This window comes from Canis aureus, chromosome 3, assembly GCF_053574225.1.
Source record: "Canis aureus isolate CA01 chromosome 3, VMU_Caureus_v.1.0, whole genome shotgun sequence".
NCBI classification, from domain to species: Eukaryota; Metazoa; Chordata; class Mammalia; order Carnivora; family Canidae; genus Canis; species Canis aureus.
Window position 1 is genome coordinate 55992305 of NC_135613.1, and position 19998 is coordinate 56012302.

General features: G+C 43.2%; 1 long non-coding RNA gene across 1 annotated transcript; it reads left to right on the forward strand.

The window, feature by feature from the left end:
- The first annotated feature begins 1828 nt into the window (after positions 1–1828).
- On the forward strand, positions 1829–13180 carry LOC144310954 (uncharacterized). Its single transcript, XR_013376609.1, has 3 exons — positions 1829–8771; positions 9780–9873; positions 13050–13180. It is a non-coding gene; the product is annotated as an uncharacterized LOC144310954 (long non-coding RNA).
- The last annotated feature ends 6818 nt before the right edge of the window (positions 13181–19998 follow it).

Sequence of the window (19998 nt, forward strand, 5' to 3'; positions counted from 1 at the left end):
GGAGCTGATGATAACCCCAACCTCAGGTGGTGACCCCACATGGTACTTCCATGGTGACCACCAAGAAAGGCATAGAATTGTTGAAGCAGTACATTGTACACCCGAAACCAGGGTAGTGGTGTATGTTGATTACACTTCAACCAAAAAGGCTTTTGTTGAGTAATAATCCCCACATCACAGAGCCACTATGAGGTTTGAGAGAGGGAGCATCTGTACGGGCATGGGTCAGCACAGGGCTGTGTGCCCTCGTGCCGTCGTCCCCTCTGCGTGTTCACACGCACAGCAAGTTCTCAGCCCAGCTGGCCCTGGAGCACTGGGTCGGGACACGTTTAGGCCTTCAAGTTTGAGCGCACCGCTGCCGTTGGCCTACCCTCACTGTTCAGAAGTTGCAGTGGAGCTAGTCTGCTCAAATACACTTCTGCTTTCTTTGTGTGGGTTTTTAGGGGTTTTTTTTTTTTTTTTTTTTTTTTTGAGGGAGGGACGATCCTTGTTTGTTTGGATTTGGGCAGTAAGAACATCTCACATGAGATCTCCGTCTTAACAAATTTTTAAGTATACAGTACAGTATTGTTAACTACAGGCAAACACACCGATGTCTAGAATTTAATCATCTTGCATAATTGAAACTCTATACCCATTGAATAGCGGCCCCCGTTTCCCCTCCCCCTAATCCCTGGCAACCACCATTCCGCTCTCTGCTTCTCTGTATTCTGAATATTTTTGGTACCTCATAGGAGCAGAACCCTGCAGTGTTTGTCCTGTATGACTGGCTTATTTACATAATGCCCTCAAGGCTCATCCACGTTGTCACATTTGGCAGGGTTTCTTTCTTTTTTGAGGTTCAATAAACCATTTGGGGGCATATAGTACATTTTCTTTATCCGCTCATCTGTTAATGGACATGTGAGCTGTTGCCACCCTGGCTGTTGTGACTAATGTTGCTGTGAGCATGGGAGTGCAAATACCATCTCAAGATCCTGATTTCACCTCTTTTGGATACATGTGTAGACGTGAGACTGCTGGATTATATGATATATCTATATTGAATTTTTTTAGGAACCTCCATATTGCTTTCCACAGTGGCTGCACCATTTTCCATTTGCGCCAGCAGTAGGCCAGAGTTCCCATTTCTCCATATTCTCTCTAACTCTTGTTACCTTTTGTGTCTTACTGATAGTACATTCCTAACAAGTATGATGTATCTCACTGTGGCTTTCATTTGCATTTAGGGAAATGACTAATGATGTTGAGCATCTTGTCATGTACCTGTTGACCATTTGAATGTCTTCTGTGGAGAAATGTCTATTCAAGTCCTTGGCCTATTTTTTTTTTAAGATTTTATTTATTTATTCATGAGAGGCACAGAGAGAGAAAGGCAGAGACACAGGCAGAGGGAGAAGCAGGCTCCCTGCAGGGAGCCCAATGTGGGACTTGATCCCAGGACTCCAGGATCACACCCTGAGCCACAGGCAGATGCTCAACCACTAAGCCACCCAGGTGCCCAAGTCCTTGGCCTATTTTTAAATTGGGCTATTTGGGGGATTTTTGCTTTGAGTTGAAGGAGTTCCTTATATTTTTTGGATATCAACCCTTTGTCAGATAAATGATTTGCAAATATTTCCTCCCATAGTGTGTCTTTTCACTCTGTCCTTGAGTGTGTAGACACTTTGTAGTTTGACGTGGTCCCACTTGTCTATTTTTGCTTTTGTTGTTTGTGTTTTTGATGTCATCCCCAGGAAATCACTGCCAAGACCAATGCCATGAAGCTTTTCTCCTGTGTGTTCTTCTAGAAGTGTTATAGTTCTGGGTCTGAACATTTAGGTATTTAATCTATTCACTTTTGCTATTAACGGGGGGAGGGAGGGAGGCGAGGAGTGGCTTCTTTTCCAGCAAGGCATTCCAGCCTTGTGTTGCAGTTTTTTTTAACACTAGAAAGGGCTATATAATGGTACATGCTATGAATTACTTTCCCAAAGGTCACCAGGGTACCCTCACTTCCTAGCCCACGGCCTCTTACTCATTCCTAATCCATCTTGAACTTCTTTGGGATGTTAAATCCACTTCAATTCTTTTTTTTTTTAAGATTTTTTTTTTATTTATTCATGAGAGAGACACAGAGAGAGAGAGAGAGAGAGGCAGAGGGAGAAGCAGACTCCATGCAGGAAGCCTGATGTGGGACTCGATCCTGGGTCTCCAGGATCACGCCCTGGGCCGAAGGCAGGCGGTAAACCGCTGAGCCACCCAGGGATCCCCAATCCACTTCAATTCTTAACTCACCTTCTTTTCAGCTTCCATGAAACTGAAATCTAATGGGTTTTGTCCTACTTAGGTCCACTTGTTCATTCCTCCTTCCACTGAGATACTGTGTTCGAAGAATCTGGGTTTTTGTTCCCTTTCCTCCTCCTCAACCATTTTTTCTAGTCTATATCAACTAAAAGATTTGTGTGTGCCAAACTCCCTTAACCCCTTCCAAGCTCCAGTCTTCACATTACTTATGGTCTTCTCAGGGCCAGTAATCACCCCAGACATGCTGGAAAAGATAAACTGAAGCACATTAGCTTTTGGAAGAGCTTATTGGCACAAATATCAATTTTAACTGAGCAGTGCTGACCCAAAAGTGGTTAGGAGTGCTCACCTGATAGGAGCTGGGGCAAGGTTTCACAGGGAAGTCACTGAAGCAAAGCAAGGCAATTATGTGATTGGTTATACTTAAGCAGTCACCTTACTTAGAAAGCCTAGTTGGCTGCTTGTGATGGGTTCTAAAGTTTCACTTGCCTGGATTTGAGTTCTTTGGCTCTGGCCTAAGTTTTGGTTTGCTTATGGAGGCTATTATGGTTTTAGCACCACCCCAGTTTAATGGCCTCCTTGTTTGAATACTTTAACAATACCCTCTGTGTTCCCAAATTCTGTTAATGGCACCACGGGGTCACCTAAGGCAGAAACCTCAGTAATCCTCAATAACTCATTCTTCCTCACTGCCTGTAGTCAATCATTGGCAGATCATGTCATTCCCTACCAATGGCAGGCTATGTTTTCCAGGCATGGATGGGACTTCTATGATGCATGCCCTTCTAGACTCCCATCAAGAGATGGGTTTTGTCATCTCCTTGAACTTAGATAGACCTGCATTCATGCCTGGACCAGTAGAGTACAGAAGAAGTAGTGATATTTGTCTTTGGAGATGAAATCACAAATACCACCTCACTGTTTTTGGAATGCTCATTCTTGGAACCAACCACCATGCTGTCAGGAAGCCCAGGCTTTCCCTGTGGAGAGGCTCACTTGGAAAGGAACCAATGCCTCCAGCCCTCAGCCCTGGCTAAGCTCTTAGCCAACATCCAGAAACAACTTACCAACCATGTGAGTAAGCCATCTTGGAAAGAGGACCCTCCAGCTCCTGGTTGATCTTCCTCAGATGATGCTGTATGAAACAGAGACAAGCCCTGGCCAAATTGCAGATGCGAATTTGTGAAAAATACATGATTGTAGTTTTAAACTACTAAGCTTGGTGGTGGTTTGCTATGGAGTAATAGATAACTGATATAATAACTCTGAAATGTCTCTTAAATCTGTTGCCATCTCTCCCAATTCCCCGAGTCAGGCCCCCATTACCTTGCTTCAACTGAGAGACAATCTGCCTCATGAATCTGGTAGTAAAGCTCTGCTCACAATAGTAAGCACCACCAAATGCCGATTTATCTAAAATGCTAAGGTGCTTTGAATTATGTTATTTAATCCTTAACAATTCCACAAAGTAGTTTGAAGCTGAATAAGTTTAAGTAGCAAAGTCACTTGACTTAACTTCTCTCTTTTACAGTGGAGGAAATGATGCTCAGAAAGGGCATCTATCCCAAGATTTGAACCCAAGTCTAAGTCCAAGGTCACTTCTTGACCTTGCTCATGAATTTCTAGTAGCACCTGTTGCTCATGTGGCACACAATGTGGTCATGACACGTGCACGATGTGCAGATTTGGTTCTGTGTGAGGCCTCAGGTCCAGGCATGTGAATCTTTCCATTGTGCTTGTCTTATGGGTGCAGGAGGGAGAAAGTCAGGCTGTCAGCCAGTCTAGGCTCCCGCCGTAGTCACTTACACTTGCCAGGACCTGGTTCCCTCAACCAAAAACAGATGATTGAACCAGCCCAGATTAGAGCTTTCTTCCTGCTCTCTGTGTAATGTGGAAACTGTCCTCTTGTACTTTTGTACTTCCTGCCTCTCTGAGAACCCCAGCGCCTGAGGTTCCCATCAGGGCTCATGTCTCTGCTTCCAAGAAGGTGAGAGAAGATGAGAGACTCAGAGATAGATGCTCTAGCAAAAGTTCTCCACCTACCGCTTTGTCAGAACTAGCTCTCTGTTGTGAAATAAATGCTTTTCTGCAGTTCTAGGAGAAGGAACATCTTCTTCTGCTATCTCTGAGATGCTGTTCCCAGTGGCTTTGTGAGGCCAAGCACTGGAGTGTCCCTAGTTAGCACTGAGAGGAGCAAAGAAAGTTGCCTGAGAACCTGACTGACACACTTGCTTCCCAATTATGGGGCATGCTATTTGGACATTAGAGCAACAGACCATTAAAGCACGGTTTGCCAAAGCCAAGTTCAATCACCGTGGAGGCTAATCACCCCTGCCTACTTAACCTCTTCCAGTTCTGTGGCTTTGGGGTGTAGTATTTGAAAGGGAAGGTTCTGAGGAGTTTTTTTTTTTTTTTTTTAAGATTTTACTTATTTATTCATGAGAGACACAGAGAGAGAGGCAGAGACACAGGCAGAGGGAGAAGCAGGCTCCATGCAGGGAGCCTGATGTGGGACTCTATCCCGGGTCTCCAGGATCACGCTAAAGGTGGCGCTAAACCGCTGAGCCACCCGGGCTGCCCAGGAGTTTGTTTTTAAATGGTATTTACACACCTTTCTTCTTGACTTGTGGACATTTTACAGAAATTGATTGAAAACCTGAGATGATTTAAATATGAAAGAGCAAGAGTCCTCACCAGGACTTTTTTTTTGTTCAAAAAGTTAACCAATGGCAAAATAGGTTTCTCCCTGGAATCTTCTTCTGAGTTTTGTCCAGAATTCTACCCCTTTGAATTTATTGAAACGTGGTTTCTCTTTTAGTTCCTGGTTCCTTTTGTTGTTTTTATCTTGGCGCTAATCTCTGTTTACCCAGGTTCTGACATTTCTACCCCAGAATTAATTACCCCAGATGGTCTGCTCTCCTGTGTTTTCCAAGCAAACAAAGTGGGCAGGAAATATGAGTTTCCTGAGCAAATTGGCCTTCCGTTTTAGTATGAGACTTTGCCTTTTAGAAGCTTGCTTATTTTATGTCTACCTTTTCTGTTAATAACTGATTAAGGATTTTTCATTTGGATCTAATTAGATCTTACCTTTTCCCATTTAAAATTTAGTCCTAATATTTTGCCTTTTTCTTCCCTGAGTCTCCTTCATAGAATCCACTGCTTTATTGAATTTGAACTGTGACATCCTCTCTGTTGACTAGCTCCTTGCTCAGAATAGCTTCTCCACACCTGGAACGTTGGCCTCAGATTTCTTCTCACTTTTAGGCACTTCCCTTGACATGGCAGTGTGAGTGAGCTCTCGTGAGCCTTGCCTCTTGGAGTTTCACACAGATGGGTCACTCCTGACCTTGGTGAGTCATTCAATGACCAGAAGTTGCTTCTCTCCTCCACCTCAGCACCAAGTGTGCTGTTCTTTGAAGGATATCACCTCTTTCTGCCTTTCTGCAAGGCAGCAATCCGGAAACGGCTGCCTTAAATGTAGGGACCACTAAGGTCTTCCCTCCACATGTTACCCAGATCACCAATGATAACCCAGTCCCGAAACACTGCCCCTCTGCCTAAACTAGAGTTAGGCCAGGCTGGACACGGTAGCTTCCTCTCCAGTTGCAGACACTGGATCAGGAAAAATCTCCCCAAAATCTGTCGTCAGGCTGGACTTTTCCTCTTCTCTCTCTCCTCACACCCCCACTTCCATCCATTCATTCAGTGTCTATAGACACCAACTGTGTGCCAGTCATGCTGGTCTTTGGACACCACCAGGGAAGTGACCGTGGTAGCATGCTAAGTGCTGACTCAGGACACGGCAAAGACTTCTCAGTCTATAAAGGGGAGTGAAGGCTCAGTGATGGCCCCACATGAAGGCTGCTCAAACTGAGTGTTGAAAGATTGTTTGCAGTTCATCTGTGAACATCCTCCATTCTGCCTACTTTGTACCAGAGGACTGCTCTCGGGGGGAAATAAGCTTGGCGGGATGGTCAGCAGAAAACCCTAGCAGACACCACCTTAACCCAGTGATCAAATTAATATCCCCAGCATTTGTACAACACAGCACTTCTGTGACGTTTCTACCCGCAGTGCATTACCTGAATCTAATTATGAAGAAATGAGAGAAAAGCCCAGATTGAGGCCCATCCTGCAAAACAGCTGGCCTGTGCTTTTCAAAAAGATAGAAGGTGTGGAAGACAAAGACTAAGGACCTGTCCTAGTTAAAGGAGGTCAACAAGACATGACAACTGGATGCAGCGCATGGTCCGGGACTTTTCTTTTGTTGTAATGAACATCACTGGGACAATTGGCAAAATCCGAATATTACCTGCAGGTTACAGCATTGTTTTATCAATGTTAATTTCCTGACCTTGAGAATTGTACTGTGGTTATGTAGGAGTTCCTAGGAAATACACAGTGGAGTCTCTGAGGGGAAAGGGGTATCATGTTTAATTTATTCTCAAATGGTAGCAGAGAAAGTGTGTGTGTGTGTGTAGAGAGAGAGAGAGAGAGGCCAGGGGAGATAAACCAAATGTAATCATGTTAACATTTGGGGAAATCTGGGTGAAGAATTGGGTGTTTATACCACCCAAATCTGGTATAAAAGAATTCTTTATACCGTTCTTGCAACTAATATTCTATAAGTCTGCAATGTCTAAAACAATTTTTTAGGAGTGCATGGGGTGGTTCAGTCTGTTAAGCATCCGACTCTTGGTCATGACCTCAGAATCATGGCATCAAGCCCCATGTCCCGCTCCTCACTCAGCAGGGAAGTCTGCTTGAGATTTTCTCCCGTGGCCCCTTTGTCCACATGATCTCCCTCTGTCTCTCTAAAATAAATAAATATTTTTTAAAAATGTTTTTTAAACAATTGGTGGGTCCTGGGTGCCTGGGAATTCCAAGGATTTAGTAGAATACAGTGTCTGACAAATCCCTAGTCAGCTACACAGACAGAGCCAGACTTCTCACAGGTGCCTGCAGTTTCTATCTCATCAATCAGCTTCCCCCTCAAACAGTAGTCCCTCGTTAGCTGAATCCTTTCTGCAAAACAGGGGTTCTTAGCCTGTTTCTGTCGAATGATCTGTGGAGGCAGAAAATTATAAGGCTTGTGTTTTCTCCATTGTAGAAAATTAAACTCTATATTCTCTCTGTCTTGGCACTTGGTGGAGTGTTTATTTTTTGTGTGTTTGTTTAATGATAGACAATATTTGAACGCAGTTTTAGACTCACAGTGAAACCAGGCACAAAGTACACACAGCCCCCAGGTACCCCAACACGCAGACCCACACACACATAACCATCTCCCCGACACCAGCATCTGGTGCCAGTGTGGTATGCTTGTGACAGTCAATAAGCCAACAAGATGCATCATTATCTCCCAAAGTCCATAGTTTACATTAGGGTTCACTCTTGGTGTTATTCATCCTATGAATTTCGACAAATGTAAAATAACATGTATCCACCTTTATAGTGTCACAGAATATTTTCACTGCCCTAGAAGTCCCCTGCACCACCACCCCCCCCCTCCCCCACATTCCAAATGCCTGGGAACCACAGGTCATTTCACTGTTGCCATGGTTTTGCCTTTTCCAGAATGTCATATGGTTGGAACAATACAGTAGGGAGCCTTTGCAGACTGGCCCCTTTCACCTACCAATATGCATTTACGTTTCCTCCATGTCTTTTTGTGGCTTGATAGATCACTACTCTTTATCACTGACTACTATTCCATTGTATGGACAGACCACAGTTTATCCATTCATCTGTTGAAGGACATTTAGGTTGCTTCCAGTTTGGGAAAATTATGAATAAAGGTGCTATAATCACATGCAGCTTTTTGTATGGGTATAAATATTTGATTCACTGGGTAAATACCTAGGAGTACAATTGCCAGATCATAAGACAAGGGTATGTTTTGTAACAAACTGACAAACTATCTTTCAAAGGCACCATTTTGCACTCGTACCAACAACGAATGAGAATTCCTGTCTCCACATCACTGCCAGCATTTGCTCTTGTTCTGGATTTTAGCCATGCGAATGGGTGTGCAGTGGCCTCTCCTTGCTTTGATTTGCAATCCCTTCATGTCATGTGACCTTGAGCGTCTTTTCCTATGTTTATATGCTATCTGTGTGTCACCTTTGGCAATCTGTCTGTATTCAGATTGTTTGCCTATTTTTAAATAAGATTGCTCTTTTCTCGTTGATTTTTAAAAGTTACGTGTATATTTTGGATAAGAGTCCTTTATCAATACATTTTCTGCAAATGTTTTTTACTTAGTCTGTGGCTTCTTTTCACATTCTCTGGAGGCACTTGGTTTTTATTCACCTTATTTATATCTCCCTGTTTCACTGCAGGTTTGCCAATCCTACAGCCTGAGACTACAAGCTTAACAGCAGCCCTAGGGGTTAAAAAAAACAAAAACAAAAAAAACCCAACTGGATTCTCTTCATGATAAAAGTTTATTTACTCAAGTGCTATGAAAAGCAGCATACTAAGCAGTGAGTTCATTTTTTTTTAAGATTTTATTTATTTATTCATGAGAGACACAGAAAGAGGCAAAGACGCAGGCTCCCTGCAGAGAGCCCGATGCAGGACTCGATCCTGGGACCCCAGGCTCATGCCCTGAGCCGAAGGCAGCCGCTCAACTGCTGGGCCCCCCAAGTGCCCCCAAGTTCATTTATTTTTTTAAAATAATCTCTACATCCAACGTGAGGCTCAAAATCACAACCCTGAGACCAAGAGTCACATGCTCTACATACTGACCTGGCCAAGTGCCCCAGCAGTGAGTTAGTTTAGAAAACTATAATAACTGCAGAATATTTTTTAAGACAAAGAATGTAAATCCTAACCTACATTGAGGAAAAAGGGCCCCAAAATCAAATGTATACATGTGTGATAAAATCTTTTTTCATTATTTTTCTGTCAAGATTATTTATAGGGGGTGCTTGGGTGGCTCAGTAAATTAAGTGACTGGCTCTTGGTTTTGGCTCAGGTCATGATCTCAAGGTTGTGAGACTAAGCCCTGCATCGGGCTCCATGTTTAGTGTGGAGTCCACTTGGGGCTCTCTCTCCCTCTTCTGTTCCTCCCCCCTGCTCGCTTGCTCTCTCTCTCTCTCTCTCTCTTGCTCTCTTCCTCTCACTCTCTCTCAAATAAATATATAAATCTTTTTTAAAAAGAATATTTATAAAAGTTTCTTTAGCAAGGCACCTGGATGGCTCATTTGGTGAAGCACGAGACTCTTGACCTCAGGGTTGTGAGTTCAAGCTCCACCTGGGGCATAGCGATTACTGAAAAATAAAACCTTTTCTAAAAAGTTTCTTTAGTCATTCTGACGTCACACATGTATTGGTATCTCTTGTGCAATAGCAGCAGCTTCTTCAGGCCTTGCCATCAGACCTTGGTCATTTGAACCAAGGTCCAAAAATCCCCTTCTGTTGGATTTGCAGTTGCCTTTCTAAAGGTAGAGCAGCTTCGGCCTCACTGTATCGTTCTCTTTTCCTTTCAGCCAAAGGGATCGTGCCAATCAGAATAGTCTCAGCTATGCTGAGAGGATGAAGAACCCTAAAATCTTAAAATCCTACAATCTTGTAACAACCAAGGTAACACTCACTCACACGACCTACCTTAGTCTTCAGGCCTCCATAACAAGATTCCACAGACTGGAAGCTTAAACGACAGACATTTACTTTCTCACAGTGCTCCAGTCTAGATGTTTAAAATCAAGGTGCCAGCCAGTTGGGTTTCTGGTGGGAGCTGTATTCCTGCCTTGCAAGCAGCTTCCATCCAGCTCTGCCCTCAGGTGCATGTGTACAGAGATGAAGCAAGAGAGCAGCTCTATGGCATCTCTTCTTTAATGACATCAATCCTATCGATCAGGGTCCCACGTGTATGACCTCATTTAACCTTAATTACTTCCCCAAAGCCCCATCTCCAGAAGGAGCCACACTGGGGTTAGGATTTCAACCTATGAATCTGGGGGGACACAATTCAGTCCATAACACTACATATCCACCAAAGGTCAGCTAGAGGCTCAGCTTCCATGTCTCCTCATTCTAGCATCCAGGGTGACAGGTCAGCCAGCATCTTGACGATGGCCAAGGCAATGAGATCCCTAGAGGGTTTCCCGCTGGCAGTTAAAGGCTCTGGTCCAGAAGTAGAAGGGTGTGCTACAATCTGTTGGCCAGAGCTAGTCTCAGGACCCCATCTGATGACAGGGGAGCCAGAAGATGTAATCTTAGCATACCCTCAGAAGGCAAAGAGCTAGAAATATTTGGTGAACAAAATTAATGACCCTCATAGGAAAGAAAATATATGGCTATTACTGAATCCAGCAGATCTTTGGCTTAAAATCACATAAATGAGATTGATTCACAGCAACAGGATTCACAGTTGCCAAAAGGTGGAAACAAGCCACCTGCCCCTCAATAGAAGAATGGATAAACAAAATGAGATATACTCATACAATGGAATATTATTCAGCCTTTAAAAAAATGGAATTCTTGGAGTGCCTGAGTGGTGCAGCCAGTTAAGTGTCTGACTCTTGATATCAGCTCAGGTCATGATCTAAGGGTTGTAAGATCGAGCCCCAGGTCAGGCTCTGTGCTCAGCTTGGAGTCACCTCATACCTTTCCCTCCCCTTCTGCTCTTCCCCCTACTTATTCTCTCTCCTTCCCTCTCTCTCTCTCTCAAATAAATAAAATCTTTTTTAAAAATGTGTATATACACACTAAATTCTATCCCTGAAACTAATAATACACTATATTGAACTAAACTTAATTTAAATTTAAAAAAATTTTAGGGCACACCAGATGGCTCCACAGTATAGTGCCGCCTTCAGCCCAGGGTGTGGTCTTGGAGACCCAGGATGGAGTCCCACATCAGGTTCCGTGCATGGAGCCTGCTTCTCCCTCTACCTGTGTCTCTGCCTCTGTGTGTGTGTGTGTGTGTGTGTGTGTATGTCTCATGAATAAATAAACAAAATCTTTAAAAAATAAAAATAAATAAAAATAATTTTAATGTGTATATACATAACAATAGAGCTTCAAAATGCTTAAAGCAAAAATTGACAGAACCAGAGAAGCAAATAAATCTACAATAATAAATTAATAAATTAATTTGGAGATTTTAACACCCTTCTCAAAAATTGATAGAACAAGTAGCCTCCCCCCAAAAATCAGTACAGATATAGGTTTTTCTCTCCTTTTTTTTGATTTTTGATTTTTTTAAATTTAAATTCCACTAATTAACATATACTGTATTATTAGTTTTAGAAGTCGAGGTCAGTGATTCATCAGTCTCATATAATACCCACTGCTCATTGCATCACGTGCCCTCTTTAATGCCCATCCCCCCAGTGACCCTGTCCCCCCTACCCCCTCCCCTCCAGCAACACTCAGTTTGTTTCCTATGATTAAGAATCTCTTATGGTTTGTCTCCCTCTCTGTTTTCATCATTTTATTCTTCCCTCCCTTCCCTTGTGATCCTCTGTTTTGTTTCTTAAATTCCACACATGAGTGAGATCATATGATAATTGCCTTTCTCTGATTGACTTATTTTGCTCAGGAAAATACCCTCTTGTTCCATTCATGTCATTGCAAATGGCAAGATTTTTTTTTTTTTGATGACTGAGTGGTATTCCATTGTATGTATATCCCACATCTTCTTTATCCAGTCATCTATCGATGGACATTGTGGCTCCTTCCACAGTCTGGCTATTGTGGACATTGCTGCTATGAACACTGGAGTGCAGGTGCCCCTTCATTTCACTACATCTGTATCTTTGGGGTAAATACCTAGTAGTGCAATTGCTGGGTCATAGGATAGCTCTATTTTCGGGATCCCTGGGTGGCGCAGCGGTTTGGCGCCTGCCTTTGGCCCAGGCGCGATCCTGGAGATCCAGGATCGAATCCCACGTCAGGCTCCCGGTGCATGGAGCCTGCTTCTCCCTCTGCCTGTGTCTCTGCCTCTCTCTCTCTCTCACTGTGTGCCTATCATGAATAAATAAAATAAAATAAAATAAAAGGATAGCTCTATTTTCAACTCTTTGAGGAACCTCTGCGCTGTTTTCCAGAGTGACTGCACCAGCTTGCATACCCAGAGATACAGATTCAAACAACACTGTCAGAGGCCTGGGTGGTTCAGTTGGTTAAGTGTCTGCTTTCAGCTCAGGTCATGATCTCAGGGTTCTGGGATTGAGCTCCTCATTGGACTTCCTGCTCAGCAGGGGGTCTGATTCTCTCTCTCTCTGCCTTTCCCCACCACTCGTTCTCTCTCTCTCCCCTAAATATATAAATAAAAATCTTAAAAAAAATAAAAAACACCATCAACTAACTTGTCTTAATTGACTCTTAACGCTGTATCCAGCAACTACAAATACACATTCTTTCTAAGTGCACATGAACATTTATCAAAATAAACCATATGCTGGGCTATAAAGCAAGTCTCAATAAATTTAAACAGATTATTATCATACAAAATATATTCTTTGACCACAACAGTATTGAATTAGAAGTCAATAGTAAAGCATCTAGAAAATCCCCCGGTACTTTAAAATCAGAGAACACACTTCTAAATAACCCATGAGTCAAGGGAGAAAAAAAATCACAAGGGAAATTACAAAACATTTTGAACTGAATAAAACAAGCACAATATATCAAAATTTGTGTGACGCAGGGAAAGCAGTGCTTGCAGAGAATTTGTAGATTAGTTCTTATAAGAAATTCATATTTATATTTTTAATTCAAATTTTTAAAAACATGTAAAATCAATCATCTAGGGGATCCCTGGATGGCTCCGCGGTTTGGCGCCTGCCTTTGGCCTCAGGGCATGATCCTGGAGTCCCGGATCGAGTCCCGCATCGGGGCTCCCTGCATGGAACCTGCTTCTCCCTCTGCCTGTGTCTCTGCCTCTCCCTCTCTCTCTCTCTCTCTCATGAATAAATAAATAAACTCTTAAAAAAAATCAATCATCGGGATCCCTGGGTGGCGCAGCGGTTTGGCGCCTGCCTTTGGCCCAGGGCGTGATCCTGGAGACCCGGGATCGAATCCCATGTCGGGCTCCCGGTGCATGGAGCCTGCTTCTCCCTCTGCCTATGTCTCTGCCTCTCTCTCTCTCTCTCTCTGTGACTATCATAAATAAATAAAAAAAAAAAAGATTAAAAAAAAAATCAATCATCTAAACTCCCATTTTAAGAGGCTAGAAAAAGTAACTAGTATAAAGGGGGGGAAATAACTGAACTTCTGGCCCAGACCAGGATGCAACAGACAGATTTCTTCTACAGCTTAAACCCTGATTGTTATATATAAAACAAATACAAGTTGGCTCTGAAAGGTGGAGTCAAGAAAGTCTGGCTAGGGATCTTGGATCCTAAGAACAACATGCAGTGAGCTTGCCAGGTTTTCTTTTTGCCTTCAGAGTATCACAGACTGGGTGGTGGCCAAGCCAGCAACTTGGAAATGCCAATGAGAAGAAACTAAAAAATAAAGTTTGCTCTCTCTAAGCCAAAGGACCAGGAAAGAGGCAACCTAGCAAGACAGAAAACTTGTAGAAAATACCTACCTTATTCCAGCCAAACACCATGGAGAAAACCATGGCCCCTCTGCCAGCCTCATCAGCAGAGCCTGAGTCAGGGAGCCTGGACTTCTACTCTTGACAGGCTCTCTTACCACCCCTGCTTCCCCTACCTCTAGCCGAGTGGTAGCAGATAAGACCTAGTGAGCAACCAAGACTTACATTCCAACCAGGTGGTAACAAAGCCCCCACAAACACACAGTTAAGAGTGGAGACCACATGGGAATCCTGGACTTCCCCCCCACCCCCTGGTAATGAGGTGGCCTTTCTCCTCCTCTCTCAGAAGAGGCTGAGTGGGAAGCTGGAACTTTCAGTATCATCCAGTGGTCAAAAAAAAAGCTCCCACCCCAAATAGAGGCCACATGGGGAGTAGTATTAAAGTACATTTCCCCCTCCCACCTAAGGAAGCCTGGGGAAATCCCACCTCTGACCAGCAGTAATGAAGTACCCCTCCCCCTGCCGGGGTGCCCACAGGCTGAGTGGAGAACTTGGACCCTTACTCTCACCCGGCTGTAGTAAGGAAACACTCCTTTCCTCCAAAGCACAATGTCAGAGAGGGCCTGCTAAAACAGAAGATTTAAATAATATCCAGAGTCTCATAATGTAATACCAAAATGTTCAGGATACAATACAAAATCATGCATCATACCAAGAACCCAGAAAATCGCAAGTTGAATGACAAAAGACACACAGGAGACGCCAACGCTGAGATGACACAGACACTGGGATCTTCCAACAAGGATTTTAAGGAGCATCACAAAAATGTTTCAACAAGCAATGCTGACCATGCTTAAGCAAAAAAATTAAAAAATAAAAGGAAAGCCTCCACAAAGAAATTGAAGATACATGGACTAAATGGAGATTTTAAAACTGAAAAATAGGGACACCTGGGTGGCTCAGCTGTTGAGCTTATGCCTGTGGCTCAGGGTGTGATCCCGGACTTCTGGGATCGAGTCCCAGCTTGGGCTTCCGGCATGGAACCTGTCTCCCTCTGCCTGTGTCTCTGCCTCTCTCTCAGTGTCTCTCATGAATAAATAAATAAAGTTTTTAAAAATAAATAAAACTGAAAAATACAATAACTGAAATAAAAACTCAGAGGATGGGCTGAATAGCAGGCCCAGATGGTGTTAGTGGTATATCAATCAAGACTCAACCAAAGAAGTAGAACCACGAAGGGATTTTTTTGCAAGTGGGGAGCCAGTTAGATCGTCTATGTAAGGCTGATGTTTCTGTGCCTAATTCTGGAACCTGAAGTTGTCAGACTAGGCTGTCAGAAGGGAAGATGTGAAACGGGAGTGCAAAAAAATAAACTAGAATCTACAATGCAGAGACAGAACTCCTGAGGATGGGCTGAGACCTATGTTGGTCTCCTACTGCCTCTAAGCTTCCAACTTTGACAATGAGAGGGCCTGTCTGTCATCATGGAGTTGAACATAACTTTGGCCCAGGAATTGGAGAGGTGGAAGGAGAATTTGGCAGGAATTGGAAGAACATTGGGTCGCCGGGCTGCCCCAGGCCAACCAGGTGAGCCAGCAAATAAGCAGTAATGTGTACATGGACTAACATAGTCCCTGCCATTTCCAATCGTGCTGTTATAAATTTAATAGTATTAGCTTCACAAATTCTTTAATACTCCCCCTTCATGAAGGGCTTAATTTCCCTCTTCTTGAGTGTGGGCTGGGTTAGTGACTCTCTCCTAACAAACAGAATATGGTAGAAGTGATGATGTATGATTTTTGACACTAGATCATTAAAGATTGTAGATCTCTCTCTCTTATAGATTTTTTGCTCTTGACAGTTCCAGTTGCTATGTCATGAGGATTCTTAAGCAGCCCTTTGGTCCACATGGCTAGAAATGTAGGCCTCCAGCAAACAATCCTATCTGGGTGAGTCTCCTGAGAGGGAGACAAGTGTAGCTCCTGCCAACCCTTTGACTGCAAATTCATGAGAGATGCTGAGCTGGAACTAACCAGCTATGCAGCTCTCACATTTCTGACCCTGATCTTTGCCTGGAAGCCATTTTTGTCTAGTGGAGTGAATATCAATAAGAGTCTCAAGAGGCCACAGAATGTTTCACAGAAGTTTGGCCGAAATACCACCAGCATGGTCTGCAAATGATAGAGACAGTACAAAAAGAAAGAGAGGCTTTGGACCCTAAAAATTCTACTAGCAGGATGTAGACTGGGAAAATTTCACAGCTGCAAATACAAGCTGCCTTTCATGGAAAGAAGGATGACTCAGAAAGTAGCACCAAAGGCCTCACAGGTGGAGCAGTGGAGGATATACAAATGCCCTATAGGCACAGGAGATGTATCTTGGGAAAATGTGTTAGGAGAATTCAAATCAAAACCACAATGAGATACCACTTCACCTCTACTAAGATGGCAAAAATTTAAAAAAATGGACAAAAAAAAAAAACCTGTTGGCCAGGGTATAGAGAGAGTGGAATCCTTGTGTATTACTGGTGGGAAGGTAAAGTGGTACAGCTGCCATGAGAAACAGGCTCCTTGAGAAGTTTACCATGTGACCCAGTGATAACCGCTCCCAGTTTGATACACTGGAGAATTGAAAACATGTACAGAAATGTTCATAACAGAATTATTCATAATAGCCCAAAGATAGAAACAACCCAAATGTTCATCCACTTACAAATGGATTTTTTTTTTAAGATTTTATTTACTCATGAAAGACAAAGAGAGAGAGAGAGAGAGGCAAAGACATAGGCAGCAAGAGAAGCAGGCTCGGGATGTGGGACTCGATCCCGGGACTCCAGAATCATGCCCTGGGCCGAAGGCAGGCACTCAACCTGAGTTGAGCCACCCAGGGAGCCCCACAAAAGGATTTTTTCAGTATGGCATATCCAAACAATGAGATATTATTCAGCAATAAAATGGAATGAAGTACTGATACATTTTACAACATGAATGAACCTTAAAAACATTATGCTAAGCAAAAAAAAAAAAAGCCAGACACAAAAGGCTGCATATTGTATGATTCCATTTATATGAAATGTCCAGAATAAGCAAATGCATAGGAACAGAAAGTAGACTAGTATTGTCCAGGGGCTGAAAAGAATGGGAAACGGGGGAAGATCAGTGAAGTGTTCTGGAATTATAGTGGTGATGGCTGCCCATTATGGATATACTAAAACCACTGAATTCATGTACTTTAAAATGGTAAATTTTATGGCATGCTTGTTATGTCTAAAAACAAAAAACAAACAAACAAAAAAAAATTAAAAAAAACATGGAGACACAGCTGGGCAGAAATAGGACTGAGTCTTAATCAAGGAAGTTTCAACATTTTTCCCCCAGCTGGATTTCAAAACTGCTATGGACCAGTGACTCCTGTGTGCTCCTCATCCCTCCTCTGCCCCCTCAGTGTTATATTAGCTTCAAGTGTACAACATAGTGATTTGATAATTCTATACACTACTCAATGTTCGTTATATGTCACTGTCCCCCTTTTTAAGCAGTAACGTCTGTAAAAGTTACCCCTTGACTGTCCTGCCATTGTTTTCTGGATATGTGGGGGATGGTCACATGTCTCCGTAGGTCACAGATATTCAGATTGAGAGCAACTGAACTTGAGGCATTACATCCAAAGAGCCTCATGTGTACCTGGACCTAATTTAGGTGGTGTATTGGTTTGCTGAGGCTGCCATAACAAAGTACCAGAGACTAGATGGTTTAAACAACAAAAATTTATTTTCTCACAGTTCCAGAGGCTGGAAGTCCAAGATCAAGTGCAATAGGCTTAGTTTCTTTTGAAACCTCTCTGACCTGGCTTGCAGATGAGCACCTTCTTAGTAGTGCTCTTGATCCTTCCTGTGTGCATGCATATACCTGGTGTCCTTTTATGTTCCTAATCTCCTTTTCTTATAAGGACACCACTCAGGTTAAATGAAGGCCACTCACCCATCTTAATCCCATCCTTAAAGATCCCATCTCCAAATAGTTATGTTTTGCGGTACTGGGGGTTAGGGCTTCAACATCCGAATTTGGGAAGAGACACAATTGAGCCCATAGCAGATGGCAAGTATATCATAAATTCTTAAAACCTCATATTTGCCTGATGCCTCAACATCTCCACAATTAGGCTGTTAACACCTCACCAGATAGGCAGGTGCACCAGTGTGATGAGGCTGGTTCCTGCCACAAGTTCTCCTTCTTGCCCTCCCTTGGCTACAACCTAGTAACATTCAAATGCACTAGTGAAATTCCCTCATACATTTGCTTGTGTGCTCCACTCTGATCCCAATAAAGGCACTTGGCCATGGGTCCTCACTCTCTCAGCTCCGCAACTGTGTGGTTGAGTCTGATCTCTGGGCACTCCTTCTATGTGGTCTCCATGTGGAACATCATGCCTCCCTGTTCTAGGACCTATGGATATAATGAGTCCTCCACTTTTATATACCTCTGTGAGTGCAACTTCCACAGCTTTGTTGGAATAATCCTTAAAGACCCTATGAGAAGGACTTAGTTCCTCATTTACAACACAATAGAATTCTGAACTTTTTAAAAGATTTTATTTATTTATTCATAAGGGACACAGAGAGAGGCAGAGGGAGAACCATCCCAGGACTTGATCCCTGGCCTCCAGGACTACAATCCCAGGGGTCTTGGGACTCGTTCCCAGGACCCTGGGATCACGACCTGAGCCAAAGACAGACATTCAACCACTGAGCCACCCAGGCACCCCAAATTCTGAACTTTTTGCTGGTTGACACTCTACTGGGATGAAGATTTTCGAACCTTGAGAGAGGTGAATGTGTCTTACATGTAGGAGGAATGTAAATAATTTGTGACCAGAAGGCAGAATGTGGTAGTTTTAAAATATATCCACAGATTCTTGGTATTCTTCCCCTGGAGAGGTGAAACTTAATTCCCCTCCTCTTGAGTGCAGAGTGGATGTAATGACCGGCTTCCAACAAACAGAACATGGTGAAAGTAACTATATTTCTTCCAAGACTTGGTCATAAAGGGCACTGGCGCTTCCTCTTCTTCCTTCCTTCTCCCTTGCTCCACTTAGATCACCACTTTGGGGGATATTAGCTCTCAACAACCTAGTAGCCCATGAAGAGACCCTTGTGGCAAGGAACTGCCAACAATCATGAGTGAACCACAATGGAAGTAGGTCCTCCAGCCCCAGTCAAGCCTTCGGATGTCTGCAGCCCTGTCTGACATTTTGACTATAACCTCATGTGAGACCCTGAGCAAGAACCATTCAGCTAAGCTGTTCCCGGATTCCTGATCCCAGAAACTATGTCAGATAATGTAATATTTATTATTTTAGGCCATTAAGTTCAGAGTAATTTGTTATCCAGCAATAGATAATATACCATGTCTTTATCAGAGGAGGGAAATTATATACAGATGGAAGCATAGCCCCCTTTATCTATGCTACCTGCCTAGTCTCTGTAGGCATTTGAGTTTATGGCTTCTTCCAAATTACAAAATCCCTTCTCCAATTATGTATATATAGCAGAGGTCATGACATCACTTTGTTTGATGTCCCTTCCCCCAGGATGATTAATTCAATTCAAGTCCTTCCATAAATCCTTGCTACCAGGGGGAAGGAGTATAAGGTGGATCATGAATGGGGATTTGTGCAATGCCTATTCTGCCCAAATTTCAAGCCCATATATTTGATTCTTCGCTCAGACCGTTTGCTTGGAACTAAGTTAGGAATTCCACTACTGGGCAGCCCTGGTGGCTCAGCGGTTTAGCACCGCCTTTGACCCAGGGCGTGATCCTGGAGACCCAGGATCGAGTCCCATGTCGGGCTCCCTGCATGGAGCCTGCTTCCCTCTGCCTCTGTGTGTGTGTGTGTGTGTGTGTGTGTGTGTGTGTCTCATGAATAAATAAAATCTTTTAAAAAAAAAAAAAAAGGAATTCCACTACTGCAGGTCAGGTGTAGTAAAAATAATCTTAAAAAGAGCCTCAGAACCAAATAGAAATCAGCCATACATACTAGGTTGAACCATATTAAATCACCAGCATTTAACTCCTAGAACAGCAGTATCATATGGTTCAACCTAATAATACATATCCAATCCACTCATAATTTGTCCCTTCCCTCCTCCAACTGGCTGGCATGATGGCTCCATCTGACAAAGATCACTTATAGCTGCTGTCTTGGGAGGCCAGCCTTTC